This window comes from Cryptomeria japonica, chromosome 10 (assembly GCF_030272615.1).
Source record: "Cryptomeria japonica chromosome 10, Sugi_1.0, whole genome shotgun sequence".
NCBI lineage: Eukaryota > Viridiplantae > Streptophyta > Pinopsida > Cupressales > Cupressaceae > Cryptomeria > Cryptomeria japonica.
This window is the reverse complement of record NC_081414.1, coordinates 783099339-783116414: the sequence shown is the minus strand read 5'-3', so window position 1 is coordinate 783116414 and position 17076 is coordinate 783099339. Positions and strand designations below refer to the sequence as shown.

The 17076-nt window shown below is 35.0% G+C and overlaps 1 pseudogene; it reads left to right on the top strand.

The window, feature by feature from the left end:
- LOC131039280 (clathrin heavy chain 2-like) overlaps positions 1-6015 on the top strand; it is a 28852-nt pseudogene extending 22837 nt beyond the window's left edge.
- Positions 6016-17076: the final 11061 nt, after the last annotated feature.

Genomic DNA, 17076 nt, shown 5'->3' with positions numbered 1-17076 from the left:
GATGCACAGACGCGGTCAGAACACATAGACACCTCTCTCGGACATAGACGCGGGCAGAAACAACTCAGACGCGGTTATATAACACAGACGCCCCTGTTTGAGACCTGCAAAATAAAATTCGTCAAAAACGTAGACGCGATTCTAGATTTCGCAGACGCGATCCGAACGCTCGCAGACGTGGAAATACCTAAAATGTCATCGAAAAATGTATATGGTGAAAATGGATAACAATAACAACAATATTGAAAGGCTAAATGAATCCAACCACAAAAACCCTAGCCTAACAATCAACAAAGATCCACCATAACATATGAAGATTACCTAAGACAATGCAAATAACACAAAATCACAAAGATTATACCATCACATGTCCAATAGGGTTTTGATCTCCATTGATCTTGCTTGATATATTTGCTCTCAGATTTTTATATGCACAAGAGCTCAACAAAGAACGGAATGTGGTTGCAAGTAGGATCGTAGTGTAGCCAAGTCTTCAAGATTAGTCCTTAGGGTTTGATAATGAAGAAAGCATCTCCTTAAATAGAAGACACAATATGAAATGAAGGGATAAGATTGAGAGGTGTAAAAAGAGAGGTCGGCTAGGATTAGAGGGTAGGTAGAAGAAATAGTAAAATAATGAAAGGGGTAGGTAGTGTAGGAATTAAGAGATGAATGACATGTGTCATGTGTAGAAAAAGCTAATGAATTAATTAAATAAATAAATATTTATTTAATTAATAGAAGAAGTGGGATAATTAAATAAATAAAAATATTTATTTAATTTAGGAAAAGGATAATTTAAATAAATAAATGTATTTATTTAAATGAAAAATAAGGCTAGAAGAGGATAAATGAATTAATCAAATAAATAAAAATTTATTTAATTAATAGAAGAATTAGGCTTAGATAATTAAATAAATAAAATATTTATTTAATTAGACTGGACAATTTTAGGTGTCTACACTCCTCACCTTCCCTATTCTTGGTATTTAATTTTAGGCCCTCAAGCCAAAAACCCTTTACATATCCATAAAATAATGCTAGATGCAACAATAGTGATTAAAATTTGAAATTGGGATGAGTATCATCCCTAAGGTTTAAAAAACCTTTGTGCAACCTCTCCACCAGATATGTTGCATAGTCAAAAGGCCTAGGTTCATACATTTGTATATAAGAGGCTAACACCAATAGCCCAGAGCTTGCCAGATCAGGCACCTCCACCCCTCCTACTTGCCCACATGACATTTATGTGTACTACAAGTAGTGTCTAAACAAATCAATGCTAAATGGTGGTCTATCTTCCTCTGTTAATTTTTCTGCCTGCCTCTTGTGAATGGCAAATTTCTAGCTGGTATATGTAGTGTCCATTCCAAGGTCTTCTTCCTCCAACTCCCCAAAGGACAAGGGCTTATCAGTAGTGGGGTCTAAATTAAAAACCTCGGTTATGGTACCCACAAAAAATCTAATAAATGCTTCCCCATTTTGGAGTTGAATGGACCTCTTCACCAAATTATAATTCCTCACCAAAACCTCTAGCAATCTTATGTTTACAAAAACATTGGGGACTGTTAGCTTACCTAAATTTGTCATCCAAGGATTGCAGAGCGACATCTCCTTGCTCCTTCTCAAATAGTGGAACATAAATAGTTCATGTCCCCTTACCTTGGTCCAGACATCTCCGACCTCTCTTTACTTGTCTTCCAATTAGTCTCTCCCCGACAAGTGCTGCTTCAACCTTCTGGATTTTGGGTTGGGTGCCTTCATTTGGTCTATCATGTCTTGGTTTAACTTCTTGACTAGAGGCACCTCTTTAGTTTTTCGTTTCTTCACCTTAGAGTTAGGGCTCTTGGCCACCCTCTTCTTTTTTGTTGAACTCAAAGTTTTCATTTCTTCAATTACAATCCTCTGCTCTGTTTTTTAAAGGTGCAATGTGTTATATCTGTGTATTCTTCTTTCACCAATGCTCTATTTAGACAAGGCAATTTCTAGTTCTGTCGTATTCTTTTTCAATAATGGACTTCTCATAAAATTTGCCTCGTGTGAACCATAGATGCATATCTACTGCAAGTATTAAATAGAAGACTTTTAAAAATTTCGGTTTTGAATTTTGATATCACAATAGCTCTCTTTGACATATGTCTCCCCGATGAATATTTCCCTTTTGGCACTCTCTGAACAACCCTTTATCTGCTTTGACATCTTATTTTCTCTTATCGGGATACCCTTAGCTGATGACTCCTTTTCCTCCTCATTAGTATATCTCAAACCGATATTCTCATTGGGCTTCATGTGAGCTCATTTAGCATTATCGTGAAAGGCATTGTTTCCCTGATGGGCTTCACCATAGACATAGATCTTCCCGATGCAACCAACTTCATCACCATGAGTCTTCCCAATAGTGTCTTCACTCTGCTCAATCATTCCGCTCCTTCATCGGGTATTAGGGTAATCCTAAATGAAACATAGCGATAAGCAAAGTCTTCCTGATAGAGTATGTTCCATCGGTATATGTTTCACTGATGATTTCTTTGGGTGTCGGGGTGGCTCAAAGTAACACATACCAATCACTTTGGCTATACCGATGCAACTGACTTCATCACCATGAGTCTTCCTGATAGTGTCTTTTCTCTGCTCAATCAGTCTTCTCCTTCATCGGGTATCAAGGTAATATGAATCAAAACATACTGATAAGTGAAGTCTTCCCGATAGAGTATGTTCCATCGGTATATGTTTCACCGATTATTTCTTCGGGCATTAGGGTGGCTCAATGTAATAGATATCGATCACTTTGGCTATACCGATGCATCCAGATTCATCGCCATGAGTCTTCCCGATAGTGTTTTCGCTCTGCTCAATCAGTCCGCTCTTTCATTGGGTATTAGGGTAATCAAAAATGAAATATACTAATAAGCATAGTCTTCTCGATAGAGTATGGTCCATCGGTATATGTTTCACCGATGATTTCTTTGGGCATCGGGGTGGCTCAAAGTAATACATACTGATCACTTTGGCTATATCAATGTAACTAAGTTCATCACCATGAGTCTTCCTGATAGTGTCTTCTCTTCACTCAATCAGTCTGCTCCTTCATCAAGTATTGAGTAATCCGAAATGAAAAATATCGATAAACAAAGTCTTCCCGATAGAGTATGTTCCATCGGTATATGTTTCACCGATGATTTCTTCAGGCATCGAGGTGGCTCAAAGTAACACATACTGATCACTTTGGCTATACCAATGGACTCTTCTTTTCTCCACTCATATTGGTATAAGTCTTACCAATACCATCATCGGCTATCGGCAAGACAATTCCCCACTTCTACCGCTAGTGTTTACTATGCCAATGGGTCATATCGGTATAGTTTTTGTCGATGTATCAATTCTCCTCAACTTTGCTCCTTGATTGGTATAAATTTTGTCCATGAGTACAACTCCAAATTTTACACTCTCTCATCAGTATATGGTATCCCAATGCCTCCTCTCCTCAATCGGGTGAACGTGAACTTGCATAGGAATTGGTGGTGTATTTTGTGAAACAGGTATACAATTGTTAAACATATAGTTGGTTGTTCTCTCTCACAGGGTAAGGTATATTTTGAATTTTCATTTTAGATTGGGGCATTGAAATGGGGCTTACTTTTGCAATTTGGAACTGCAGGGCAAGAAAGAATGCTTTGCTTCATGCTTGTTCATATGCTATGACTTGATCAGACCAGATGTGGCTTTGGAACTTGTGTAGATGAATAATATGATTGACTTTGTGTTTCCATACCTACTTCAGGTTCTTGATATACTTTGATGATTATGTGAATATTTTAAGTTTCTCTTTGATAAACATTTTAAATCTTCTACACAATTAAATATATAATATTCAAAAAATTTCTTTTTCAAAGTTCATTCAAGAATACACGAAAAAAGTTGATGAGCTTGTTAAGGAGAAGCTAGAGGCTATCCAAGAAGAGAAAGATCTTATTGCTCAACAGGTATGCATTCTACTTAATTGAGCCTCAAGGAGCACTTGTTCTACTCTACTAATGATTTTTAAAAGTTCCAATAAATATGTGCCTATTTTTGTTTATAGATTATAGCATTTTAAGAGCATAATTAAGGAAATTGTAGAAAATAGCATTTGCATTTTTCAGGGCATAATAAAGTAAATTATAGAAGAATAGAATTTTTAAGGAAATTATAGAAAAATTATGTGCTAACATATTGCATTGTCTAAAAAGGATAATCTTTACAAGGATGCAATGGAAACTAGTTCTCAATCGGGTGATCATGAACTTGCAAAGGAATTGCTGGTGTATTTTGTGAAACGTGTTAGAGGCTGTCGAAGGAGAGAAATCCAAGGAGAAAGGAGAGAAAGATCTTGTTTCTCAACAGGTATGCATTTTTCTTAATTGAGCCTCAAGGAGCACTTGTTCTACTATACCGACAGTTTTTAAAAATACAAATAAATATGTGCCTATTTTGTTTATAGAATATAGCATTTTAAGAGCAAAATTAGGAAAATTATAGAAAATAGCATGCGCATTTTTAAGAGCATAATTAAGGAAATTATAGAAAAATAACATTTTTCAAGAAATTATAGAAAAATTATGTGCTAACATATTGCACGGTCTAAAGAGGATAATCTTTACAAGGATGCAATGGAAACTAGTTCTCAATCGGGTGATCGTGAACTTGCAGAGGAATTGGTGGTGTATTTTGTGGAACATATATATAATTCGTAAAACATATAGCTGGTTGTTCTCTCTCACAAGCTAAAGTATATTTTGAATTTTCATTTTGGATTGGGGCATTGAAATGAGGCTTACTTTTGCTTTCAGAACTGCAGGGCAAGAAAGATGCTTTACTTCATGTTTGTTCATATGCTATGCCTTTATCAGACTAGATGTGGCTTTGGAACTTGGCTAGATGAATAATATGATTGACTTTGTGTTTCCATACCTACTTCAGGTTCCGTATATACTCTTATGATTCTATGAATATTTTAAGTTTCTCTTTAATAAACATTTTAAATCTTCCACACAATTAAATAGCTAATATTCAAAGAATTTATTTTTCAAATTTCATTCAATAATACATGACAAAAGTTGATGAGCTTGTTAAGGACAAGTTAGAGGTTGTTCAAGAAGAGAAATCCAAGGAGAAAGAAGAGAAAGATCTTGTTGCTCAACAGGTATGCATTTTTCTTAATTGAGCCTCAAGGAGCACATATTCTACTCTATTAACTATTTTTAAGAAGTCAAATAAATATGTGCCTATTTTGTTTACAAAATATAGCATTTTAAGAGCATAATTAAGGAAATTATAGAAAATAGCATGTGCATTTTTAAGAGCATAATTAAGGAAATTATAGAAAAATAGCATTTTAAAGGAAATTATAGAAAAACTATGTGCTATCATATTGCACTATCTAAAAAGTATAATCTTTACAAGGATGCAATGGAAACTGGTTTTCAATCAGGTGATCATGAACTTGTAGAGGAATTGCTAGTGTATTTTGTGGAACATATATACAATTAGTAAAACATATAGCTGGTTGTTCTATCTCATAGGCTAAGGTATATTTTGAATTTTCATTTTGGATTGGGGCATTGAAATGGGGCTTACTTTTGCATTTGGAATTGTGGGGCAAGAAAGAATGTCTTGCTTCATGCTTGTTCATATGCTATGACTTGATCAGACTAGATGTGGCTTTGGAACTTGCTTGGATGAATAATATGATTGACTTTGTGTTTCCATACCCACTTTAGGTTCTTGATATACTTTGATGATTCTCTGAATATTTTAAGTTTCTCTTTAATAAATATTTTAAATCTTTTGTAGAAATAAATATGTGCCTATTTTGTTTACAGAATATATATGCTCAACTTCTTCCCCTTTGCTTTCCCAGCACCTCCAATGCATGGCATGGGAGTGGGCATGGAAGGTTGCTTTCAGCCTAGTATGAGTGGAATGGAAATGCCTCCCATGACAGCTTATGGTATGCCACTTATGCATGGCTATTGATGGGATTGAAGAACTTAGTGTGGGACACAATTCTTTAATCATACATGGTTTTTTGAGGCTGATCTTCGAGTGGAAAGATTAGATTGTCAATTTTTTTTTTATTATCATTTGGTTGGTTGATACAAAATAATGACTTTTTAGTATTATCGTATTGGTCAATCAGTTCAAATCTTTCCATCCACCAAGCATTCGACTCCCGAACTGTCACATGATTAGATTGTAAAATTATTTTTATTGTTATTTGGTTGGCTGATATAGAACAATGAATCTTTAGTATTATTGTATTGATCAATAAGTGCAAACCTTTCCATCCACCAAGCATTAGATGAGTATGTTGTATGTCCGACAACATCCTCATTGGATAAGCAGTGAGATGGCCTCAAAATTCTGACGTGCACCCAATTTATTCTGATGACTATAGAGTTTTGTCAATGGCTAAGCAGTGAGGGGGCATCCAAATTTTGATGCCCACCCAATTTGTTCCGATGACTATCGAGTTTTGCCGAAGGCTAAGAAGTGAGGGGTTCTCAGAAGTCCAACACCCACCCTTTTTTTTTTGACGACTTATTGAGTTTTGTCGATGCCTGAACCGTCGCACATACAACATCCTCGTCGGTGTGAATGCCATCGTAGCCATCAGACGTCCAATGACTAAACCATGATGGGGCCATCTGAATTCAGATGTTGAAATCGTCACACATACAACATCCTCATCGGTGTGGATGCCCTTATGCCATCAAAATTTCGATGACTACAGAGTGACGGGGTCATTTGAATTCAGACGTGAGAACCATCACACATACAAAATCCTCATCGGTCTAAATGCCCTAGTTGCCATTGGAATTCTGACGCCATTGATTTTTATCGATAGCTAAGAAGTGAGGGGGCCATCAAAATTCCAATTTATTCTGATGCTTTATCCATCAAAACATTACCTACAAGGCATTGGAATTCTGATGACTTATCAAGTTTTACCGACGGCTAAGCGCAGTCATGGCAGTCATCGAAAGAGTTTCCACCTTCGTTAAAATTTTGACGGTCTTGAGCACTATCGGAATGTCCGGCTAGATGTTTTCGACGATGTTGCTTGTCAGTAGTCCAATGAATTGTAGTTGAAATGCCGATGAACTCTCATCAAAATCTGAGGCCAAATGTACTAGTGTGGGTGCAAATTGAAATATTTTTGACAATGGCTCACATTGAACTCATCTATGTAGCCAAAATGATGTTTGTATGATTTGAGAATCTGTTTGTTGAGTTGAATAGATAGAGTGATGCTCGATAAAGAGTAATGGATGATGTATGGACTAGATTTGATTGATGAAAGAATAATTTTTGAGAAGTGTGTGTGTAGTGACAAAGGATATTGTTCTGAGTATATGCACAATGGAATAAGAAAGTAGGTAGAAAGTGTCAGATGATTAACTAAAAGATGTAGATCCATATACATCAAAAAGCATGATTTTATCATAGAAGGAAAAGGTAATTCTATCATAAGAATGAAACATTGTATCTTACAAAGTTCATAAATGTTCTTTGATGTCATTGTAACTTTTGTATTTTGAGTGAGGACTAATATACGCGGTTGCAAGTTATAGAATCCATTTGTAACTAGTGATGTTAATGTGAGCAGAGTAGTACTCTATGTGTTTCAGTCTTTTACATAGATAGAGTTGGTGCTCCTAAATTTATGAGGGGTTAGTGCTCCTAAACTTGTAAGGGGTTTGGTGTTCCTAGGGGTGGTTCTTTGAATGTAATTAGTGAGGGTTTTGGTCAGTGAGACCTTGATTATGTGATCAGCGAGATCTTTTCTAGTGAGGCATACATGTAATTAGTGATATTTGGACACTAGATCCAAGAAACATTTCTCCTATAGTTTTTCCCATCTAGGGTTTTCCACATACATATTGGTGTGTCTTGTGTACATTTTATTATTCTTGAGTGCTTTGATGTCTATGCATTTAGTTTTGAGAGTTACTATTTGCATACTTTTATAGATCACCGATTCATCCCTCCCCCCCTTCTCAATGATTTAGTGTATTCCAACAAATTGGAGAGCACCCTAATGTTGGGGTGTCTATGTTGACAAAAAGTTCCATTTTCACAATCAAGAGTCTTTGCAAGTCCATCTCTTTGAAATCTAGCCAAAGTGTTAGACATGGTTACTTTAGTTATTTTAACCTATCTAAAGTGAGAGAATGTCTATCACTAACTTCTGTACACACTTGTAGTACTCTCTTCAGTTAGATCCAAACCTAGACATACAAAAATAGAGGAAAAATGTTGTGTTGTATTAGGAATTACCTGAGGAACCCCATGTTGGTGTTCCAACCTCTACAATATCCATGATTGATAGAAAATAAAGGTTATCCTTAGTTGGATAGATGCTAAATGATAATAAAAATGATGAAATAATACATTATACTATAAAAATGGAAATGTTGGTTATGTAATGTTTTTTAGACAAATCCTTCAAGTGTTAATGCAATTACATGATCACAAAGTATAATCAACATAAAATTACACTTGAATGTACGGTGTTATCACTTGCTACTCAATGCATTTAATATCAAGATCTAAAGTGCTTTCTTGATACTTTATATCAATTATAATGTAGATTAGAATGTCTTAGACCTTATGAATGATAGAAGATGTAATTTATATAGGGTCCACGAGGTATTTTAAAATTTAGGCTGACAAGAAACAAATAAATGAAATGATTGATATTAGATCATGAATAATGGAGGCCAACATTCACACATATTTGGACTTGGGCCTCTTTTAGAGGGACTAGGGTGTTGATCACCTTGATACTGGTCCAATCAATGGTTAGGAGGGAACTCAAAGAGATAAATCTTGACTGGTTAGCAAGAATAAACACAACGGAAACACAAGGATGTGATGGAGTCAATGTAAAACATAATGAATTACATTATTAAAACTCATTGCAATCAATTGGTAACATTTGGGTTACAATATCCAGCTCACAGGCCTGCCCAAAATGTACTCAATACGGAACAGGTCACAATCTGGACCTCAAAACTCAAGATCTAGCTTCTATGTTCTATCTACCACCTTAGATACATTCTAATGCTCGATTAAAATGTTTTATATGATTCAAAAGAATCTGATCAACCCAAAAAGGGATCAAACACCAAAGAATAAGACCAAACGTGTAAAACTAACAAGCTCGGCCTCCATCAAAGAGATTTTTTTAGAGAATCCAAGGGATGAAGTGTAGATATTAGGGAATTTCAGCCACATGCCAGGGAATATCAGAATACACACTTAGGGCTTCGTAAGCTATAAAAAGGATCTGATAGATCATCAATTCAAATAGGTCTAGGCAACTAGTACCAGAAAACTATCACGAAAACCGGTAGTGATAACTTACAAGAAAATTATCTAAATGCTCCGTGGTTTGGGAATAAGGAAGATGATCAAGTCTTCAAGAAAAATCCAACTCCATAGGTTCCGGTGAGACAAAGCTAGAAAATATAGAAAGAAATGCTGAAACTGCAAAACAAAAAGTAAAACAAAGGAAAAAGAAATATTTTTGGTTGATGCAAGATTGCCAAGAACCAGTGATGCTCCAGCATCAAACATTTGAGGTTGTTGAAAAAAAAGTGAGTCCCGCACTTTGCTGGTGTTAGAGGAAAACTAAGGCAATCCACGTATACCTGAGAAATCAAAGATGAGTCTTCAACTGGTCTACCCTTCCACTTCACTAGATATTTCTTATATCGACTACTTTGGGTTCTACGCCGAATCCTACTATCTAAAATATCTTCAATCTACTCTTGTTCCTTCTGGGGCAACTGTTTCTCCAAGTTTGCAATACTGTCCTTACTAAATTCTACTTCATGATACTGATGAAGATCTATAATGTTGAATATAGGTGAAATACTCAAAGTATCTGGTAACTCTACTTCATATGTATTTTTGGAACTGAACTTTCTCAAGACCTTATCCAGACTTCCTCATATGCAACTTGTTATAGTTTCCAACTAGAAATCTCTCTTTTCTCAGATATACCATCACTTCATCGCCAACTTCAAATTTCTTATGTCTCCTCTTCTCATCTACCTTCTCCTTATGTTGTTGTTCATGTCCTCCAAATGTTGTTTAATCTGAATATGCAAGGCTGTCATGTGATTCACAAAGTCTTATGCTTCTACACTTCTCTTATCTTCACCGCTAATATCTCTTAATTTTGATATACCTCTAGGGTGTATTCTGGTAACAATCCAAAAGGTGTTCTTTCGATACTCCTATTTACTGAATTATTGTAGGCAAATTCTTCTTGCGCAAGAATCAAATCCCAACTTTTGGGTTTGTCTCGAACTATGCATCTCAACAAATTTCCCAAGCTATGGTTAAGTACCCCTATCTGTCCATCAATCTGTGGTGAAAAGTAGAACTTAATTCTAAATCTGTCTTCATCTTCTTCCAAAGTGTTCGCCAAAAATAACCAATAAACTTAGTATCTTTGTCTACAACTATGGTCTTAGGTAATCCATGCAATCTCACCACTTATTTGAAAAATAGGTCAGCTATATGCACTACATTTGTTGCCTTCCTACAGGGTATGAAATGAGCCATCTTCGAGAATCTATCCACCACCACAAATATAGAATTATTTCCTCTCTGTGTTTTAGCTAATCCAAGTATAAAGTCCATGTTTATGTCCTCCCAAGGTTTCTCTAGTACTTTCAAAGGTTTATACAATCCCACATTCTGACAACTACCTTTTGCAACTTGACAAATTCTCACCAATGCTACTATTTTGTCAATTCCAAAGTGTCTGGCTAATCCTCCAATATGGTTCTCCTTTATCAAATTCTCCCTCATAGAACTCTTAGGTATACACAATTGAACTCCTCTGAATAACATCCCATCCTAAATGAAGTAATCCAACCACTTGCTTCTATCTACCATAACTGGTTCTCTACATGCTTTCCAAGGTTCAACAAAATTTGGGTCATCATCGTACAAGGTCTTCAACTCCCCAAATCCTAATACTGTCACTTTCATCTTTTTTAGCAAATTCCTCCTTTTACTGAATGCATCAACAACTTTGTTTGACTTCCCACTCCTATGCTTCAACATAAAGGTGTAACTGCAAAAAATTGATGCATCTCATATGTCGCTGGTTCAACTTACTTTGACTATTCAAATACTGCAAGGCTTGATGATCCATATACAACAAAAAATCCTTAGGCAACAAGAAATGTCTCCATTTCATCAAGGCTTTAACTATGGCATAAAATTCCTTATCATACACTAAATATCTTCTCTAGGTATCATTCCACTTCTCACTGAAATAAGCTACTACTCTCCCTTCCTGACTCAAGACTGCTCCAATTGTTGTTCCACTAGCATCATAATGCACTTGAAATACTTTGTTGAAATTCCTGTAAAGATAACACAGGATGCTCAGTCACTTTCTACTTCAACAAATCAAAACTTTTGTTTTCTCTAGTGGTCCACTTGAATTCTTTCTTATCTCTCCTCATTGTCTCATTCATAGGACCACAAATAGAACTGAAATTTTTGATAAACTTTTGATAGAAATTATCCAATCAATGAAATGATCTTACCTCTCCAATACTTTCTAGTGTAGGCCATTCAACAAGTTATTTTACTTTCTCAAGTTTTATCTTCAACCCATTAGCAGATATCACAAATCCCAAATAGACTAACTCTTTGTTCATGAAAGTACTCTTCTTAAGGTTTATCAACAACTTTTCTTCTCTCAACCTCTACAAAACTTATTTTATATGCAACAAATGCTCCTCTTTTGTCTTACTGAAAATCAAAATGTCATTCAAATATACAATAAAAAGGTTACCCACGAATTTCTTCAATATCTCATTCATCAATCTTATGAAAGTACTAGGTGCATTAGTGAACCCAGAAGGTACCACCAACCATTCATATAGTCCTTCATTTGTTTTGAATACTTTCTTCCACTCATCTCCTTGTCTGATCCTGATCTGATGATATCCACTCTTCAAGTCTATCTTTGTGAAGTATTTGGATCCACTCAAAAAGTCCATTATGTCATCCATCCTAGGCAAAGGAAATTGGTATTTCAGAGTGATCTTGTTTATTGCTCTAGAATCGGTACACATCCTCCATTCTCCATTCTTCTTAGGTGCTAATACTACTGGTACTGCACAGGGACTCAGACTTTCTCTGATCAAACTTTTCTTCAACAATTCCTACACTTGTCTATTCAACTCCATTCTCTACTGATGTCATTCGGTGTGCAACTTTGTTAGGCAAACTAGCTCTGAGAATCAGGTCCATGTAATGAATGATTCTTCTTACCGGTGGTAGTCCATCAGGCACATTATCTAAAATGATGTCTTCATACTCTATCAGCAACTCCTTTATCTCTTCTAGTTCTTCTTCTTCATGCTCTAGATTCTCAGTATTTTTAGGAACTAAGGAAAAACATACATTCTCATGTCTCATTCCATCAAGGAATTTCCTTCCATCCACCAAACATATTCTACCATTCATACAAACTTGACTCTTCAAAGGCTCCTCCAAAGGTAACAAGGTTTGCTTCATCCCATTTGTTATAATAGTTTATATATTCTTTCTCCCATCATGTATTGCCTGTTTATCAAACTATCAAGGTATACCCAACAAAAGGTGAGAGACATCCATAGGCATAATATTACACAAGACTTCATCATGATAATTCCCAATTTTCAATTTCACCAAACATTGCTCACTTACTAACAAATTATGTTCATCTTGAATCTATGTTATTTGATAAGGCTTAGGGTGCTTCAATCTTTCCAAGTTCAACTTAGTCACCATCTCTTCTAAAAAAGGTTATCTGAACTACCACTATCAATAACAACTTTATTGCACCTACCAAATACCTTACATCTAGTTTTGAACAAATTCCTCCTCTACAATTTGGCTCTTCATCTCCTCTAGTATAACACAAATATCTCCTCATCATCAACAGTTCTCCATCTTTAAGTTTGTTAGCTAATCTAGTTGGTCTTTCTTCACCACGATTTTTCTCCTAGTATTCCTTGTCTTCTTACACTTAAAAAAATGATGTCCTTGTCCTCCGTACTTGAAGCAAGTACCTCTAAACACTCTCTTGACTTGTCTTCTGTCATCTTTTCCAAAATTCCCATTCCAATAGCCATCAGGTTTTCTTCTCTGATAGAAATTTTTATCATGCTTCTGGCATGAACCACTATCTTTTCTTATTTCCTTGTCCTTGTTTTGATTTGTATAGGTTCCTCTTCCTCCTTCAAATGTTCCTCTACTAAACCTTCAGGGTATATTGATGAGCTTCTTCAACACTCTGCAACTTGATCAAACTGAGTTCATCTTGTATAAAAATCTGCAATCCATTCAAATATCTTGCAACTTATTCAACCTCGTCATCAACATGTCTGGATCTGATATTCAACTTGTAGAATGCTTCGGTATGCTCCTTTACACTAGATTCCTTTTGTTTCAGGTTCTGCAACTTTCAGAATAGATTCACTTCATAATCAACTGGCATAAACTTTGATTTTAACTTAGCAACCATCTGATCCCATGTTTTGATCTTCTCTTTACCTCTCCTTTGTCTATCGACTTGCAAATGCTCCCACCAAAGAGATGCATGACCTTTCAACCAGGTAGAAGCATACTTCACCTTCCTTTCCTCTACAATGCTCTCAAAATTAAAATATTCCTCCATTTTTGAGATCCAATCCATGAACTCATTTGAATCCAACTTCCCATCATATTCTGGTGGAGTAAAATCTAGTTTAGTATTCGCCCTACTCCAAACCCTCAAGAACAGGTTTCTTCATCTGGATCAATTGTTGGTGGATTTACTTGTTCTATCGGGGCTTCCTCTCCTTCATCTTCACTAACATCTTCAATATGTTGGCCTCTTCTCTGGGTTGTCTCCATGACTTCCAACTAGGCATAAATTCCTCTGAACATTTCTATCACAGCAGCGTCAACATTTGCACATGCTGCATCATTCCTATTTCCTCTTCGTGCCATCTTCACGCCAGTCCTCTACAGCTATAGGTTGGGTCCAAAATCCGCCATGCCACAATAAAATTTTTAGGACAACGCAATCTCCGGAATGGAAGCTTTCTTTAATAGCACTTGGTGTAGTCACCGATTAGGAGGGACCTCAAAGAGATCAATCGAGACCGGTCAGCAAGAGTAAACACAACAGAAATGCAAGGATGTGATGGATGCAATGCAAAACATAATGAATTACATCATGAAAATTGATTATAATCAATCCGTAATATCTGGGTTACAATAACTAGCTCACATGCCTGCTTAAAATGTACTCAATATAGAACAGGTCACAACTAGGACCTAAAAAATTAAGATCTATCTTCTTTGTTTTGTCTACCACCTTAGATACATTCTAACACTCAATTACAATGATTTATATTATTCAAATGAATCTGGTCTACCCAAAAAAGGATCAAACACCAAAAAACAAGACCAAACGGGTGAAACCAACAAGGTCGACCTCCATCAAAGAGATTCCTCTGAAAAATCCAAAGGATGAAGTGTAGATCTCAGGGAAGGTTGGCCACATGGCAAGGAACATCAGAATCAATGCTTAGGGCTCTGCAAGCTATGGAAAGGATCCGATAGATCATCAATACAAATAGGTCCAGGCAACCGATATCAAAAAACTGTCATAGAAACTAGTAGCGATAACTTGTCAAAAAATGATCCAAATGCTTCACGGTTTGGGAATAAGGAAGATGATCAAGTCTTCAAGTAAAATCCAACTCCATAGGTTTTGGTGAGCCAAAGCCAGAAAATATAGAAAGAAATGCTGAAACTGCAAAATAGAAAGGAAAACAAAAAAATATATATATTTTTGGTTGATGCAAGATTGTCAAGAATCGGGGATGCTCCTGCATCAGATACACTAAAAAATAGACTGGAAAAATGGGTGGTAGAGTATTGGGATCCAAAACATAGGATCTATTCTTGAAATTAACATATGATAACTCTTAAGTTGTGGGTTGAACAATTAGATCATAGACTAGGATAGGGTCAAAATAGGTTTGAATTGATAGAGGAGAAAGCACACTAAAGTTAGGACCCAAATAGAGTGTGAAATTGTAAATGAATATACTTTACTACACTATGAAGTCATAACTAGAAATTGGTATACTGGTGCTTAATATTAAATTTTTTTATTAATGGCTTTAAAAATAATATTCCACTAAACTTTTTATGCTCATTTTATAAAGAGATGATACAATTTGATAACTTGGAAAACAAAAAATATAGTTTTGGGTTTTTTATTACTATTCATATATATATTTAGTATCACTAATGATGTAAGGTATTAGGATGAAAATATCTTTAGGGGAATACTCAATTCAACTATTTGTTTCTTGTATGACAATTCTACAATGTTCTAGGCTCTAAATTTTTGGTTCTCAACATTGTATGATAAAGAGAAATGAAATATTTTTGAGATTTTTATGTAAGGTAAGTTTGATCTCATAGCTCTATTTATTACATATTTGTTCAATATTCTAATAAGAACCTAAATGACTACCCTTCTAAACTTATTATAGTGTAAAGGGTAAAATGATAACCTTACCTTATGCATTGGCTAGTTTACCATCATGATTCTTTATCATAGTATTTCTCTATCCATCTTAATTAATATTGTCTATCTAAGGATTTGTGATTGTACGTAAAAAGTAATCCACAAGTGACCCTTACTAAATTAAACAAGAAAAACTGAAAACTATTAAATTAACAATAAACAAAAAAATTCTAAAAATTAAAGGTAAAAATTAAGTGTTCATTTTAATATGTAGTAAATAAAAAGGATTGGAACTAAAATTAAATAGTTTTTATATGAGTAAAAAGCTCCACATCTTTCTTTTTTTTTAAATCTATTTGTGTTATTATGTGTGTAGTAGTTTAACAAATATACATCAAAGATAATATTCATGGAGAAAAATAAAGTAACTCTAAAACTCAAAACTCGAAACTAAACATAGTAAAATAGTAAGTAAATTATTGAAATGATTATTTTCAGTTAATTGTTAAAAAAATTTATATTATTAAAAAAATTACTTATAGATTAATCTTCGAAATTAAAACAATTAGAAAAAGATTACTTTTTATATCTATAACCTCATGTTCTTATGTGGGCGCTTAATTCAATTTTTGCTTAAATTTAAGTAGTTAAGTGTTACCATGCAACTTTAAAATTGTGAAAAAAAGGATAATTTAGAATATTTTTCTATTTTGGTGGAACAAGTATTGTTTAGGAATTAGAAATAAGCTATGGAAAAAAGCAGCCATTTGAAATAAGCAATGACTCCTTATTAACAAAAATGCCACCTGGCTTCACAATTTGCTTTCTCTCTTTTTTAAAGATTTTATTTCTTTTTTTTTTTTCAAATTTTAAGTGCACAAATTAGTATTAATATTATTAATACAAAATTAAGATGTTTTGTTTAAAAATAAGCAGCAAAGATATATTCGCTGGTCAACTACTCCACAAATAATTCCTACAAATATTGAGGAATGACTACTATTCAAAATAAGCTAACATGAAATTATGCCCTAAGTGTTTATAGCATTTTACATTTTACATATCTTGACAATATATCTATGGCATCTCCCACATTTCAAATAATTGAAATGTTTTCGTATTATATTTTAAACTTCATTTATACCATACTTGTACATATACAGGGTGTTCCTCATTTGAACACGTGGCAAGAGCTTAGTGCTAGAATATAAATATCTTCACATATTCATTATTATAATTCCCTAACACATCTTCAAAACCACCTATTGTTTGGCGGATTCGGTACCAGTGGATATTGGAGGAGTTCGAGCAAATGCATCGCTATCGTCGTCGTCTACCTGACTTACCAGCACCTGTAGAGACCTTGGAATTTGTGGCACATGGGCCTCCATCGTGCCTTCCAGTATCTTCACCACTTCACTCATGCTCGGCCTCTCATTCTCATTGTCTTGAATGCACAGCCCAGCCACCACAGCGCATCTCTTCAC